Here is a 16,937-nt window from a genome sequence, read left to right on the forward strand (position 1 = left end):
AATGACATGAGGGAGGGAATGTTATCAGCATGTTCGCATTGAGGAAACTGAGGCTAAGTGAGATAAAGCAGTCCACCTGCATTGTTTCAGATGATTAGTAAGAGTCAGAATTGTAACTGAGGTCTGCTCATTCACGAAGGTCTGTGTGCTCTTTTTCATTGACTTTCTGCTTAGGAAATCAAGCAGTTTAGAATCCTAGTACATAGTAGTCTGTTGGCAAAGTGGACAGTTTCAAGATATACATGAGCTTCATCTGTTTGCTAGAAAATTGTGGTCAGCTTAGTGCATGGCAGAACCTGAGCTTTAAACATCAAAACCAGCTTGTCTATAGTGGCAGGTTTAGAGGAAGAAGGTACCATGCCGGGAGCCGGTCCATGCTTGCTGTTTCAAGGGACCTGGCATATATGGCATACGGTTCTTAATATGTTTGCTCGCCTTCTTGGCACTGTGTTTTAACCAAGGTCTCCTCTCTGAGAAAGGTTGTTTCCCCAGGTAGGGATTTTCCCCTGAAGTTAGGGAGGGAATAAAACCCCTCAACTAAGTGCCAGGTGGGTAATTAATCACTTTAACTATGAACAATCATGCTTAAGCTACATAATCTTTACTCCCTGGAATGGAGATAAGAAACGCCCTAACCTTTGTAATAGAGATTGATAGGATTGAATCAACTGGTATAAATACAGTTGTAACAAGACAGCAAGACACAGAACTTAGAACACAGAACTTAGAACACAGAACCTACACAGAGCCTAGAGACAGAAGAACTTCGCTGGAGAGAACATGGCAAAAGATCCTGGGCTGAACCTGACTACAGAAATTGGCAAGAGAACCTGACTAGAACCTGGTGACTGAACCTGGCTGGAGAACCTGGGCAGAACCTGGCTGGAGAACCTAGCGAGGGAACATGGCTACAGAACCTGGCTGGAGAACCTAGCAAGAGAACATGGACACAGAACCTGGCTGGAGATCCTAAGCAGAACCTCTCTGGAGATCCAGACCAGAACTTGGCTGGAGATCCTGGCTAGAGATCCTGGCTAGGCTGCTGATCAACTGAACACTGTCTCCGTATCATTCCTTCCTCGCCGACTCCATCCACGCCTTTGGGGACCCCTGGACCTGCTGGGGTTGGACCCTGGCAGTACCATAAATGGACAACCAGCTTGGAGGAATTATTAGAGTACGGTAGCGAATTTTGAGAAGGGCATTTACAGTTGCTAATTGTGATATTTAACTCAGTAGTTCATGCCCTGTAGGTATGACACACATTAAAATTACTGTACTCTTAAGTATTATTGTGGTGAGCAAATGGCAAAGACACATTTCCTTGGGATATAATTTTTTTCTGTATACAAACAATATCCTCCTTTATTTGAATGAGAACAGATGGATGAAGCCTCAATATAAATACTTATTGCTCATAGTAATGGATGATTTTATGAGACATTCAAATTGGACTTAAACAAGGGTATGAGTTAGTAGCTCTGCTTAGCTTGATATTTTTATTCTGACAATAAGAATTTCTATAAGAAAGGGTGAAGCTGAAAGGGCAACTGAGACCCTTTGAGTGAATTAGTATTCCTATTACATTCCCCGTGTGGATAATATTCTTTACCTCTGATGTGACCCTTACAAATTTAATTAAGTGTGATGGCTGGCCAGCATGTAGATTAACTCTGCTATAGAGAAAAACTTGAATGTTTTCTGGCTGTCCACAAAATATTTGTAGAAGTTGCTGTTAATTTATGATGCTCACCCAAATTTTCTAACTTTGTTAGAGTCGAGGAACAAATGATATTTGTTGCCTTGCTATTATGTGGCTCATGTCTATTAACAATAAATCAGAAATGTGTGATAGTGGCGAAGATTACTGGAGATGTTCTATAAAATGTGCATTTAAAAGTGATTCATTTTAAACAAACGACATATCAAAATCAGATGGAGGTTTTATTTTTAATGGAATTTATTTCTCCCCCCACCCCATACAAAATTAGGAATCATATTCCCTTAAAAAGGAACCACATATAATCTATATTATGAGATACATTTTTTATAATTCTCACCCAGGGATATGTGTACTGATTTGAGAGAGAGAGAGAGAGAGAGAGAGAGAGAGAGAGAGAGAGAGAGAGAAGGAAGGCATTGTCTCCCTTATGTGCCCTGATAGGAAATGGAACCCACAACTCAGGCATGTGCCCTGAACTGGGAACCCAACCCACACCATTTTGGTGCATGGGATGAAACTCCAACCAACAGAACCATCAAGAAGCATAATATTTCACATACATTACATTTAACTGCATTTAGTGATTTTGAGATATGACATTTTTCTAAGCCTTCCTTCTGTCACAGAAAACTATAAATGGCACTTTTATTCTAAGATCACATTGAGAAATAGAACAGTGGGATGCAGGTTGCTTGGCGCAGTGTTTCAAAGCTAAGCATATTGCTTTCTGGTGCTATGTCTCTGGAAAAATCATCAAGTTCCTTAGTTTCTCCATTTCCTCACCTATGAAACGTGATTAACAGCACCTTCACTGTGGTGATCGACAAGTGTGGGGAGCTGGCATGGCCATGGCATACTCAGCCCCAGGGCGCCTTATGTGCCGCGCCAGCTCAGCCAAGGGTGATCCTGGGGGGGTGGGGGGGCGCGGGGGGTGAAAGGATTGAGAAAAGACAGACAAGAGAATGAAAGCTGGGTCTCGGTGGGATGCTGCTCCCTGATGAGGAGACAGCGCCAGCGCCCACAAGCCGTGTCTTTATTTTCTAGCAGATGCCATGAGGCAAAGTAGGGGCGTGATCACTTTGTTTACAGCATTCTCGTGAGTTTCAACCTCACTTAACTACATGCACCTGAACTCTATCACAAGGCACGTGGGGCTACGTGCTTGGACCATAGCTGTTGGCTATGATTGTGCTGGGGGCGCCCTGCCCTCCAGCTGGGACTTGCACGTGGCAATGAGAAGACCCTGTCCTTTCATTAGTCCGAGGCTTGGACCTGGCCAAAACACTGTAGCTGCGCCCCACAGACAAGTAGTACATTTGGAGAAGCATTGTAAACTTCCAGTTTTGCATTATTATTTTTGGAGCTTTCTAAGCAATGGTTGGGCGGAAGAGAAGAGGAGCAGCGCACTAGAAGGAGTTCCTGTACCACAAAGTAAAAACTACACTGACTCACAAGAGAAGGACAACAATGCAGTGAGGAAAAATGGGCTGCCAGGCATTCTGTCAGCTCTCTACTCTGACTGTTCTGACCTCTCCTTCCTGCCTCCACCTCCTCTAGACCCACAGGCTGCCTTGCTATCTCTAGAACACACTAGTCATCCTTGGAGTGATCTTCAGATACCTACATGCCTCCCTCCCTCCCATCCTCATGGTCCTGCCCAATGTGACCCCATTGCAGAGCCTTCTCAGTGTGATCCAAGGTAACATGATCCACCATTCTCAGCTACTCCTGTTTTTATCTCTCCTGCCTGCTTTATTCTGCCTTATGTCACATGACCTATTGACTCTTTATGTTCTTCCCATAAAAACACAACCTCCAGGAGTGCAGGAAAGCAGGAACTTGGTCTTATTTGTTTATTGACACACACCCCAGAAGCTATAGTATATGGATGTAAATGAGTGAATAGGTTAGTTTAGGAGCAGCATATCTGGGTTCCAGTTCTTTCTCACTGTATTAACATGAAAGTCTGTCAGTTATTTCTGCATTTTACTTTAATCACTTGTAAGCAAGCACTGATATAAATTTTATTTTTCTCTCAGTGGTTGTAAGTGGAGGAAACCATTATTTATGAGCACCTGCAGCTGGGAATGCATTGCTGCAAGCAACTTGCATGCCAAGCCTCGTATCAAACTGATAAATGGGTATTATTAGTATTCCCATTTTACAGACTAGAAAAAAAAACGAAGCTAAAATCCAATACAATGAAAGTATGTAAAATAAATGTTAATGATATCAAATCTTTTTAATACAAGATATATTTATAATCATCAAATTCACGAAGGAAAAAATGAATAGCTATTTTGGACAAAACCATCGTATAGTTTGTTAGATGGAAATGACATATGGTTAGGTTAGTTTTTATGAGAACTTTAAGCATGGATGAGGAATAAGTTAAAAAACACACAACAGTTCACTTGGATATGTTACCATTGGCACTATCTTCTGAAAGGTTTACAGTTACCACTTTTTATCGAGATCTGTTACAACTTGAGAGCATAATTCCCTAAAGCTAAGACTTAAAATAAAAATTTTTCAGCAAAGGTAAAACTAGGACCAATTACCACTGTTATTTTGATGATGTTTTGAAATTAATTTCTACTTTGTACACCTCTGCATCATTTTAAATTATTAGAATGTATATGTGTAGGATATAATCTATATTCTGGATACAGACAACCTTTGATACGCACACTGACTCATAGGACTCTGGCAATACCTCAAAGGCCTGCTAATGTCTGTAGTACAAGATTTGGCACATATTCAGGAAACTCTTAGGTGGAAAATGCTTCTTATAGCCAGGCCTTTTGGGCATTTTAGGTACATAAATGAGAGGTCTCAGAAAGCTTTTTTGAAGAGAATTTGAAAGTTGAAGTGGGAGGGAAGACAAAAAAAAGATTCTATATAGAAAACCATTTAAATGAAAAGATATCTGAATTAGTCTCTCACTGAGGCTTATGGGTAGAAAGGGGAAAATAGTGGTTTTCGTGTACTGAGAAAAGGAATGATTTCTCATTCTGCTTATACTTCAAGTCTCTTTATTAATAATTTGGAAGAAGTAATCATAACAGGGCCTAGAGCCATTTAGTAAAAACGGAATAATTAATTCCTATTGTTGCTTATTTTCTTATACCTGTGAAAAATATTTTAGTCTATTTACCTAAATTGCATTAGGCTAAACAAGAAATAAGCTAAATGAAAAGTTGGTTACATGGAAAGACCAATTAAGCAATTTTCTCATTCTTAATAATTAATTTTAAGAGACCCAGAAAAGACCTTGTTTTAGATATATTGACAAAATTGAATTATCTGTTAGCTTTATTTCTCCACTCTTAAAACGTATGGACAGGGTCATTAGAAATGCACATATGATTTCCATTGATTAAGCTGAAGAAGGTACTGAGATGCTTTTAGATCCTGTGTTACTGATCTTAGGTCTGCGCTTTGGACGTGCTGTTTCAGATCCTCTGGGGCCAGTTTAAATTAAATTGGCCAAGTGAAAATGACAAGAAGAAATGCTCTTTATTCTCTAGAGTTAAAAAAAAGTGGTGGGGACATTAGATAATGAAGGAAATTAGTGTCAGGCATCTGGCGCAAAGTATTGGCACAGCAAATACAAAGCTTGATTTTTCTGTTGGAACAGATCAGTCAAACAAGAAACTTTTGACATGAGTCTATTCTTTTACTTACTTATTCGCTTGACAAGGACAGTGTGTTTAGAATTTAGTAAAGATTTAAAAAAAAACAACAACACTCCTCTATTTTGTGAAATGAAAAGGAAAGTCAGGTTTTGCCATGCTGCCCTGTATTTAACGAATACTTGTTCTGATGTTCATTAAAAGTTTGCATCTCTAGGTACTGAGTGTTAATTAAAAGGAGGAGTCAAGTGTAGAATGAGGGCAAGTTAGGATAGGGATGGGTGTGTGTTGTGTGGGTGTGAGTAGAAGTGATGTAAGCTAGAGTTTCAGAAGATGGAAGAAGGGAACTATATCCAGGTGCATACATATCTGTTTTCTATACAATGATAATGTATTGAAAGCTGAAAGAGATGAAACATATATTCTGAAGAGAACATTTTAATGTAAATCCATCAGCTGGATCTAATCTGTGGACTAATCAATATGTTACCATTACGATTTGAGAAGAAAATATACTTGGTCTGTAAGGATGCTTTCGAGAACAAGACCAAACAAAAATGGAAGGAAAGCTCAGATGTTTTTTTTGTTTTGTTTTTTTGTTTTTTTCTTTTCATACATTGCTTTTTCCACAAGCAGCGGTACCCTAGCAGTTTTATCTGAAACATTAGCCTGGCCCAGTAGGTGTCAGATTAGATATATATTACTTCATTATCTTGGTGTACTACTCTGCATCAAAGGATCTATGGACTTGGAGACTGAAAGGGAAGGAGAATAAATAAAGGATATCTCTTTTCAGTTTTAGAGTAGCACTTTTAACATTAAGGAAAATCAATAACTGGACTGACGGCATACAGTGGGGAGCATTATTGTTTCCCATAATGTATCTAATGCATATCATTACCCGAGTAATCACATTATTATCTGCCTCTGCCTCGCTGCTTGCTTGGCTAGATAGGAAGCCAGAGCTATTTATAAAGGAAGGTTTTCTCTTCTTTTGCAAAATTGCGGCAAATTGTATTCTTCCCATGTCCTTTATTAGTTGTTTGAACTAGCCAGAACCTCTGAATTCAGATTAAGTGGCTTGGTTTGTTGTTGTGGTCATTATTTTTCTTCTTCAGGATTCCTTTTTGTCTCTATTCAAATTAACCTAACCTTCAGGAAATGGAACAAATTATATTGTCTGGCATGGAAGAAGGGTAGCATACACTGTATATGGGTGGGTTTTATGTTTCTGAGATGACTTTTAAAGTCATCAATTGCAGAGTGATGCCGGAATATGTTTTAAATAGGGTTACATTCCAACACTCCAGTGCAGGGGGCTTATGCTAAGACAATAAAGAGTATCTAGAGATGAGAGTAGTCACTTTTTGCCCTGTCTCTGATTATAAAGGGGTAAAAGGTGTGCCTCTATTTACATTCAGAGACACATTTAATTTAGTTTAGCTCATTTATGAGTTTCATAATATTGGAGTAGTTAAACTGTGTGAGCCTTAGAACTTAGTTGTGCAATTGAAGTCGTTCTAAATTCCATGGTAGGGATTTTTGGTGGAGATTCAAGACAATGCCTGTAAGATGTACCTGGCTGAGAACACGTAGAGGCATCCTCTAAGTGGCAGTATAAGAAGAGAGGGTTGGGGGAGCATAAACACTTCCTGGCAGACTATTGAAATGCATACATATGGAATATATTTTCCCAGGAATTCTTTGTTCCCTCTTCTTTTTAAAATATTGATCTTTATTGTCCCTCTCTTCCTCCCATTGACCCCCTCTACCCTGCACCTACAGCTCCCTTCCAGGCCTTCAGCACACTATTGACTGTGTCCATGGGTTATGCTCATTAAGTTCTTTGGTTAATCTCTCCCCACCCATTCTTTAAGCTTCAATACTGAAGTTGCTGAAGATGTCTGATTAAAGGGATAAACAGTGGGGAAGAAAAAGAAGTAGAAAGCTTGTAAAATAGGAAACTCTGAATGCACAGGACACAGGGTTTCACAAGTGCTAAGCATTGCAGTGCACCTGAGATCACTTTGCATCACATAGAAAATAGGGCAGATGTGCCACTAGACCAGCCGTGGGCAAACTACGGCCTGCGGGCCGGATCCGGCCCGTTTGAAATGAATAAAACCAAAAAAAAAAAAGACTGTACCCTTTTATGTAATGATGTTTACTTTGAATTTATATTAGTTCACACAAACACTCCATCCATGCTTTTGTTCCGGCCCTCCGGTCCAGTTTAAGAACCCATTGTGGCCTTTGAGTCAAAAAATTTGCCCACCCCTGCACTAGACTCATTCACAGGCCGGCTGAAGGCCTTCACAGATTGCAAAGATGGCAATTTTGGTAAAATAATTGTTCTCAGAAAACACGACTTTTTCTCTGGACCTCTGATCATCCTTCATCTCTCATTTCACTTGCATACTAAACACATCATTACTTAAGGGGGGATTTCATAACTTTATAATCAGAAATACAAATCACGCATCCATCTTCCATCCTTTCCTCCCTTTTTCCTTCCTTCCTTCCTTCCTTCCTTCCTTCCTTCCTTCCTTCCTTCCTTCCTTCCTCCCTCCCTCCCTCCCCTCCCTCCCTCCCTCCCTCCCTCCCTCCCTCCCTCCCTCCCTCCCTCCTTCCTTCCTTCCTTCCTTCCTTCCTTCCTTCCTTCCTTCCTTCCTTCCTTCCTTCCTTCCTTTTTCTCTCACTTTCCCTCCCTCCCTCCTTCTTTCTTTTTCTTTCTTTCTTTCTTTCTTTCTTTCTTTCTTTCTTTCTTTCTTTCTTTCTTTCTTTCTTTCTTTCTTTCTTTCTTCTTTCACCTATTCAAGAGTGTGAGTGCTAACTGATCTAAGGGCCCCATTTGACAGAAATTTGAACTTTGGCAAATAAACTAGTTTATACTTACTTGAAAGTACTTATTTGATTACATACAATCACTTGTCCATTCACTTTGTGGAAACTGATTAAACCAGAAAGCTGCCAATATGTTCCATATTCAATTTTCTCTCTACATTATGGAAAGGAAACCAAAGTACTTAGGAATTTTTTCAAAAACCTCTTTGATTTCAGAATTTAATTGTATTGCTCAATTTGGAACTGGCTAGGGACACAGAGGAACAAAGAAAATGGATGTGGAAAATGGATGGTCTAATTCTTCCTTCAAGTCCAGATGGAGGCATTTAAAAGAGTCATGCTTTTAGGATCCCTAGAACAGCCAGTGGGACTTGCAGCATGGTCATCAGCCATTACTGTGATGTGTAGGAAAAGCTTTTGCTGTGGTCCTTAACTTTTCATCTATCTTCTGATGTAGTTTTGTATTTTGAATACTATTTATTTGTATTATTATATATTAAATATATAAGCTACAATTATTTTATATTATTACACACAGGGGTAGGAAAAGTAAGTTTACAGTTGTTTGCATGGAAAAATACATGCAGGTTATGATTTATTAACTCAAAAGAATGTTACTCACAACTGTAAACCTACTGTTTTCCACCCCTGCATATTGAATATATAAGCTATATTTAATGTATATTATTACATATATAAAATATATATTTAGTTATACATAGGTAACTAAAATGCAACTGTAGTAAAGGGTGACATTTTCTATTTTTCAAACTATTTTGAGAAATATATGAAAATGAAAGTATAGGAGAAGTACTTTATGTGTGTGTGTGTGTTTACTTTGTTTAATTTGTTTGTTGTTTCCCTCAGGAATATGTTTCAACAGATGTTGTAGCAGGTTTATAGCAAATGCTCTTTCAACCTAGAACAAAAATGAAACAAGCAACTTCAATCCAATAAACTCTTAATAGTCCCTGGTCATTGAGAAAATTCAATTGTCTAGTCAAGATTAAAAATCAATAGTGGCCACTCCAAATTTGACTGTAGTTATAAACCAACAAACTTGAACACATTCTCAAAGATCAGAACATTTTTCAGTCACACACAGATATGTCAGAATCCGGGAGGGAAAAAAATGAAAACCTCAAAGAGAATTAAAATGTGTCATGGTAGGTACATACAACCTACAAAGAATAAAGAATGACAGAGTTACCAAACACTAGTAACAGAGTTACTTTTAAATATATGATTCTGTCTCAACATTCGTATACTTGTGAGTGACATTTATTTTGTATTTTCCTAATGTATCTAGCGCATCATTCAGTAGCAGCATCCCCAGAATTAGGAACTCCATTGTTTAAAGGCCTTGTCACCTAAGATTCCCAGAACCTGACACCTCAAAAGCAGTGTTGTTGTTGTTCAGTGGTTAAGAACTCTAATTTTGCAGACACCCTGACTCAGTCACTCTGCTCTGAAACAAGTGCCTTTCCCCCCCACCCCCCAACACTCAATTGTCCTGTCTTGTTTTGTTTGCAACAAGGATATTCATAGTGCCTATTTCATAGGTTTAATTATCCCTCTAGGATAATTAAAAGATTATAGGATAATTAAAACACTGCCACTAATGTATATAATGCCTAGGACAGAGTAATCATTGAATAGTCCTACTATAGTATAATATATAATAGCTAATATAGCTATTATGACTTCATGTTTTGGTATGGACTGGTTAACTCATTTGTTAGACTAATAGTGAGGTCACAGTCTTACAGACATTTATAGAATATATATATGTATATATATATACACACACATATACATTCTATATGTTAATATATATGTGTGTGTATATATATACACATATATATGTGTATATATATACATATACATACATATATATATATACATATATATATATGTTAATCCTTACCTGAGGATATTTTTTCTCATTGATTTTTAGAGAGAGTGGAAGAGAGGGTGGGAGACAGAAAGAAACATCAGTGTGAGAGAGACACATCATTTGGTTGTCTCTCGCACATGCCCTTACCTGGGCCAGGGGTAGAGCCTGCAACCGAGGTACATGCCCTTGACAGGAATTTAACTGGTGGCCCTTCAGTTGGAGGGCCAATGATCTAACCATTGAGCTAAACCAGTTAGGGCAAGTCCACATATTTTTATGAAGCATCTATACCAGCGGTTCTCAACCTGTGGGTCGCGACCCCTTTGGTGGTCTAACGACCCTTTCACAGGGGTCGCCTAAGACCATCGGAAAACACATATATAATTACATATTGTTTTTGTGATTAATCACTATGCTTTAATTATGTTCAATTTGTAACAATGAAATTGGGGGTCACCACAACATGAGGAACTGTATTAAAGGGTTGAGGCATTAGGAAGGTTGAGAACCACTGATCTATACTATGTAAGTTAATCTGCTGGTTTTATAAAATAGGGAAGTGAATATATTATAACATCATCCCTTTTATCAAATAGCTTATAATGAAGCATAAGATAGAGTGGCTATTTCTAAGTTATTATAATATAAGGTAAATTGTGATCAGCAAAATCAAGTAGGAAAAAGTTGCTTTGGTGGTAAGAAGAAAAATGATATTCCTCTGACATAGTGGAAGGCAATCAATAAACTATCATTATTATCCTATATAATAAAAGGGAACTATGCAAATTGACCAAACGGTGGAACAACTGGTCGCTATGATGCTCACTGACCACCAGGGGCAGACACTCAATGCAGGAGTTTCCCGCTGGTGGTCAGTGCACTCCCACAGGGGGAGCACCGCTTAGCCACAAGCTGGGCTGATAGCTGGCAAGCGCAGCAATGGTGGCTGGAGCCTCTCCCACCTCCCCAGCAGCACTAAGGATGTCCTACTGCTGGCTTAAGCTGCTTCCTGTGGGGAATGGGCCTAAGCCATCAGTCAGACATCCCCTGAGGGCTCCCAGATTGCTAAAAGGTACAGGCTGGGCTGAGGGACACCCCCTACCCCGAGGGCATGAATGTCATGCACCAGGCCTCTAGTATTTACAATGGTTATTGCTAACTCCAAATCCAACTCACTCTTTCAGAACTAATCAAATAGTTCTTTTAAAATAAAGAAGTATCACAAAATGAATTATTAAACTTATTAACAGCATTCACATGAAATCTCTTTTGTTAAAAATAAATAGAGAGGAATGCAGAAGAAAGACTATTGTGAAAAGTTAAGATTCTATGACTATATTGTGCTTAGGGCAAGTAGACCTCATTGAAAAGAAATCTATGACTGATTAAAATATGAGCTATCCTATTAATCACAGAATCCATTAGATAATAAATTGTGGTTGTTAACTTGATATGCACCATTGAACATGGAGAAAAGTATTATATAGGCAGACATGTGCACCAATGTATGACAATCTAATAGCTTGTGGATATATTCTTTTTGTAAACATGTCTCCAGCATATCCAGTGTCTCACCGAACTGTGCTGTAAAATAAGGTAATTCTTTACTTCACAGAGATCAATGCTATAGATTTTTCAACACTGAGAAGAATCATGCATTTGAATGGAAGAAAGGGTGAAATATAAATGAACATTTTTCACTCAGAGTGGTCATTCCAATATTTCATTCAATTTTCTAAGGGAGCCCTGAAGATGTTAAATTTAAAAAAATGTTTGGGAAAAAACAACAACCAATAACATATTCCACTGACAGGTAATTATGTGAACTAATTTCAGGAACCAGTTTACACCATGACCCGGGATGTTTAACTGTGGTGCTGTCTGGATATAGTGAGCCTCACCTGAAAATTTGCTGATAGGAAAGAACAGAAGTGCTGCATTCGTAGGCCAGGTAATACTTTTTACAGAAAATAATGATAGATTTCTTTTCATTTTGTTTTAGCCAATATGAAAAGTTGACATTTAACTGATTACTAAACATAATTTTGACCTACTTCTGTGTTTCCAACTTGCTTGACAAAGTAACATATTCAGCAGCTTACACTGAAGTTTCACTGTGCAGATTTTCTCCATCTGTACTATTCAGCAGTGCACTCACTAGCAACATGTGGCTATCGAGTACTTGAAATGTGTCTAGTCCGAATTGATATGGGCTTTAAGTATAAAACACGTACTGGATTTGAGTGCCTTCGTTTAAGAAAAATAGAAAATAGCACTTGTCTATTTAAGGTAATGGAATGATGTATCAATTATACCTGTTTCTTTTTTATGTTGTTTTAAAATATGTTTTTATTGATTTTTAGAAAGAGAAGAAGGGAGAGGGATATAGAAAGATCGATGAGAGAGAAACATTAGTCAGCTGCCTCTTGTACACCTCCTCCTGGGGATGGAGCTGGAAACCCGGGCAGATGCCCTGATGGGGAAGTGATCCTCTTGGTCCCTGGGTTGACACTCAACCACTGAGTCATACTGGCTGAGCTTTTTTTAAAATAGTTTTTAATATGGAGACTAGAACATTTTAAATTATATGTGATTCACATTTTTGGCTGGCATTATATATCTGTTATATAGTGCTGTTCTAACAGATTAATGAAATAAATCTTAAATAAACAAAATAAGATTCTGAACAAATAATCTTGATCTCTTCAAGGCTACATTAAAATGGCTCACTTTCTTGCCATAAAACCTGTTTAAGTTGTATATAAATGGTTGTATATAAAGAATATAATTCAAAATACATTATTTATTAGAAAAGGCACAAGGAAAATAAGTTATAATTATGTATGTGTAGAAAGAGAACATTCTAAAATCTAAAACAAAATGTCCATTTAGTTACACATTTCTTACCTGACATGTAGATACTGCCTCTGATCCCTGCAACCACATTAGGATAGACAGTGTGATTGCATAAGAAACTTCCAGAAAGCCTGACAATTCCTGGAATTTTTCTCTCACTGAAGAATTTTAAATGGACTCAATGCAAATCAATTACACAAGAATCTTTGCCCAAGCTTCTCTGTCCATTCCTGAGAAAACAGAACAGTACTCCTCCTCTCACCAAAAGGCCGTATAAACCATCGGCTTTTTTTAAAGGTATATTTTTGTCAACAATGGGATCAACTACAGGGGAAAGCCCCAAATTTGGTCATAAGCAAGAGCAACACAGTAGGCGCCTCTCAGGTTGTATTGCTCTGGGGCACTACAGTAGTCTGCCTTTGGGTTGATAACTTAATAAATCAATCTTTGCCCTGACCAGTTGGGCTCGGTGGATAGAGCCTCGGCCTGAGGACTGAAGGGTCCCAGGTTCGATTCCGGTCAAGGGCATGCACCTTGGTTGCGGGCACATCCCCAGTAGGAGGTGTGCAGGAGGCAGCTGATCGATGTTTCTCTCTCATTGATATTTCTAACTTTCTATCCCTCTCCCTTCCTCTCTGTAAAAAATCAATAAAATATATTTAAAAAAAAATAAAAATAAATATTTATTGCCTGAAAACATTCACATATATCCCAAAGTCAGCCATTTATGTTTTCATTCACATTTTCTAACCTTAGTCCTTCATTTATATTGTGAAAATACTGTGCCTCTTCAAGAATTATCTCCATATTATTTCAGAGTGCGGTAGTTGTTCCCTGAGACAGGGAGCCTTCATCTGCCAGGAGCCACAATCAGATGGAGATGTGTTCTGAAGTGTTTTCTTGGGAGTGTGTGTGTATTGGTTACTGTCTGAATATGTCTCCTGTGGAAGGTGTCTGTAAGAGCCACTATTGGGCTTTAGTGTGTTGGCCACATCTGAGGGTTAATCCCAAGGGCCTTGGAAAAAATATACAATTTTTGAAAGTTTGACCAGAAATAGTCATGGATTCTAAACTTGTGTTGCCTGCTGTCTGATATGGCAGCCACTTGCCTCTTGCAGCTATTGAGCACTTGGAATACAGCTAGTATGACTGGGAAATTGAATTTTTAATTTTATTTAACTTTAATTAAAGTGCATTAAAAACTGATACTAGATTCAGTGATTGGAAAACTTGAAGCATGTTTGGGACAACTTTGGACGTAGATTTTTATTTATACATTTTATGATACATAAATGCAGATCAAGTATTTCCAATCAAATTTCAAATTGAGATGTGCTAAAAGTACAAAATACAAGCCAGATTTTGAGACTTAATACGTAAACTAATAAATAACTCACTAATATTTTGTATAGATTACATGTTAAAATGATATTTAGTTTGGATATTTAGATTGAAATTTATTTTTAAAATTAATTTCACCTTTAAAATTTCTTTCTTAATATGGCTACTAGGAAATTTAAAATTATGTATGTTTTTTACATTAAATTCTATTGGACAGTGCTGTCTGAACCAAAGAGGAGATCACATGGAAATATCCTTGAGATAGCAAGATCATAAATGGGGTATGGTGACAAGAGTGAGACACGTGATGATATAGTAAGAGGAGGTGGCAAATCAAAGAGAAGCAGGTCCTCAGCTGACCTGTTGTGTTGGCAGATGGGCAGCATGTAATACCTTAAATGGCTGAGGGCTCAGGATGGAGAACGACTTTTCAGCTTTTTGTACCTCATAATCAAAGACAAATATGTTGTTGCTTAAATAATCATTTTAGTTGCATTAATAATTAAATATAATGAAATATAAATAAATATAAATGACTTGAATTATATGTTTTATGGTTTTAATGTTACTGCATTTCCATCTGTTTTAGCCTCCCACTTGGTATTGAGTGCATAGCATAGAGGCATTGAAAGGATTTTACCACAATAAACCTTTAGAACAAAAGATACCCGAATTATAGGACAGGAAAAAGAATATTAAACCTAAGTTCATTTCCAAGAGTAAAAATCTAATGAAACAGTAATTTGGGCCGCTTTGTTTTGTAAAACCTACTCCATAAACGACCTATTGGATTAAATTAATCCCTTGGACAGTTTGGAACAAATTTTGCCCGCATATTGAAGTCAAATAGCCTTTCTTTCCACAGAAGATACAAGTTCACTGTAGAAAAATCAAAAACACCAACAAACAAAAAGGAGAAAATAACCACTTGTAACCTATACCACCCAGAAATAATGACTCTAAGTTTCTCTTGCATTTCCTTTCGAGGAGATACAGTTGGTTCTCAGCGGGGTTTGTATGTTTTAATAAGCACTGCATCACAGGCTCTGGGTTTAATCCTTTCAACTTTTTCTTTGAACTCTCTTTGGACTATTTTCATAGCCCAGACTGGGGTTATCAGTTAGAGAAACAACTCAATAAATGATGTCTTGTTGACTTGAAAGTATTATTCACATAGATTTCCAAAGTGCCAAAGATAAACCCAGCAAATGTTTGATTCCCTAGAAAATCTTGTTGAACATTTTTGACACTGTTAGTAAGATAAAGCGAGTGTGGATGACAGGAAACATGAATTCTGAATCCTGAAGAGCCTGTACTTCTTAGTAAGTTCTGTCGAAGTCATGAACGGCCACCTCATGAGGCGGATTGATAAAGCCTTGCTTGGTGAAGCCTTTGGAGAGAATGCCTCAGAGAAAGCCCCGTAATAGTCTAAAGTGGATGCTAGGCAGACATGCCTTCCTGCCAATGCTGTCCTTGGGTTGGAAGGAGCTTGTAATTGTTGCCTCTTTAAGAGGGCGATGTGCCTGCACATGTGAAATCACTTGGCAGGTTTAGGAACGCTACATCTAGGGATGCAGACCAAGGGCCTGGAGGCGGGCATGCTCTTTGAGATAAAGCGGAGTGTGGTGCCCTCTCTATTCTTCAGATATTTCTTTCCATTCTCTGACTTTCCTCCAGCTATTGTCCTTACTCAGTCTTGCTATTCACCCTGTATTTAGGTAAGTTGAGAAAGAAAAGCATGCATTTTGAAGTTAGGAAAAGCAAAGGCTCAGTCCATTTCAGTTCCTTCTGTGTTTCAAACCTTAAGTACCTGCATACCAACAACTCTACCTCCTTACTCAGCTCCTGCCTTTTCCTCACAAACAGGATAACTCGGGATTCACATCAATCTCTGATCTCTGAGATTATTTCTGGATTTAGGTCAATGCTCAGAGTTCTGAAAACTCTTAGGAAGTTTGGTGATTGTGTATGTGTGGTGTGTGTGTGTGTGTGTGTGTGTGTGTGTGTGTGTGTGGTGTGTGTGTGTGTGTGTGTGTGTGTGTGTGTGTGTGTGTTTTCAGGTTTCTGACCCAATTGGCAATAAGGCAGGCTGGTGGCAAACTGTTAACCAAGCTCCTCTGCGGTACAAATGGAGGTCCTGGGGACTTCTCATAGATGCCCTTGAACGTGGTTTCACACTGAGAACCAGAGCGCTTGATCCGGGAATTTAGTACTTATTCTAAGTCTTAACTGAACTTTATGGAATGTGTGAGCATCCAGTAATGTTAAGGGAGCCCTTGTTTCATGGTAGTGCTGGACATCGAGCTGCAAGGGATTTTAAAGATGAGGACTAAAGTGAAGGTAGACAGTATGGCAGACAAAGTGTCTGGGTGGTAGTATTAAGAATATTTCAGGTGTTCTCAGTTACAAATACAGTAACAGTACTCATCAGTGCTTTCATTTACATATTCATACTTTCATCCAACTAATATTCATTATTTTGTGCCAGGTATTGCAACAAGCTCTTTGAACAAATAGCAGACATGATTTCTGTTCTCTTGGAATCGGACATTAATTTATACTTATACTAGATGCCCAGCACGCGATATCGTGCAAGATCCAATTGCACTGACTCCCGCCATTCTGGGTGGGATGCGGGACC

The sequence above is a fragment of the Myotis myotis genome, unplaced genomic scaffold (genome assembly GCF_014108235.1).
Source record: "Myotis myotis isolate mMyoMyo1 unplaced genomic scaffold, mMyoMyo1.p scaffold_m19_p_12, whole genome shotgun sequence".
Lineage (NCBI taxonomy): Eukaryota > Metazoa > Chordata > Mammalia > Chiroptera > Vespertilionidae > Myotis > Myotis myotis.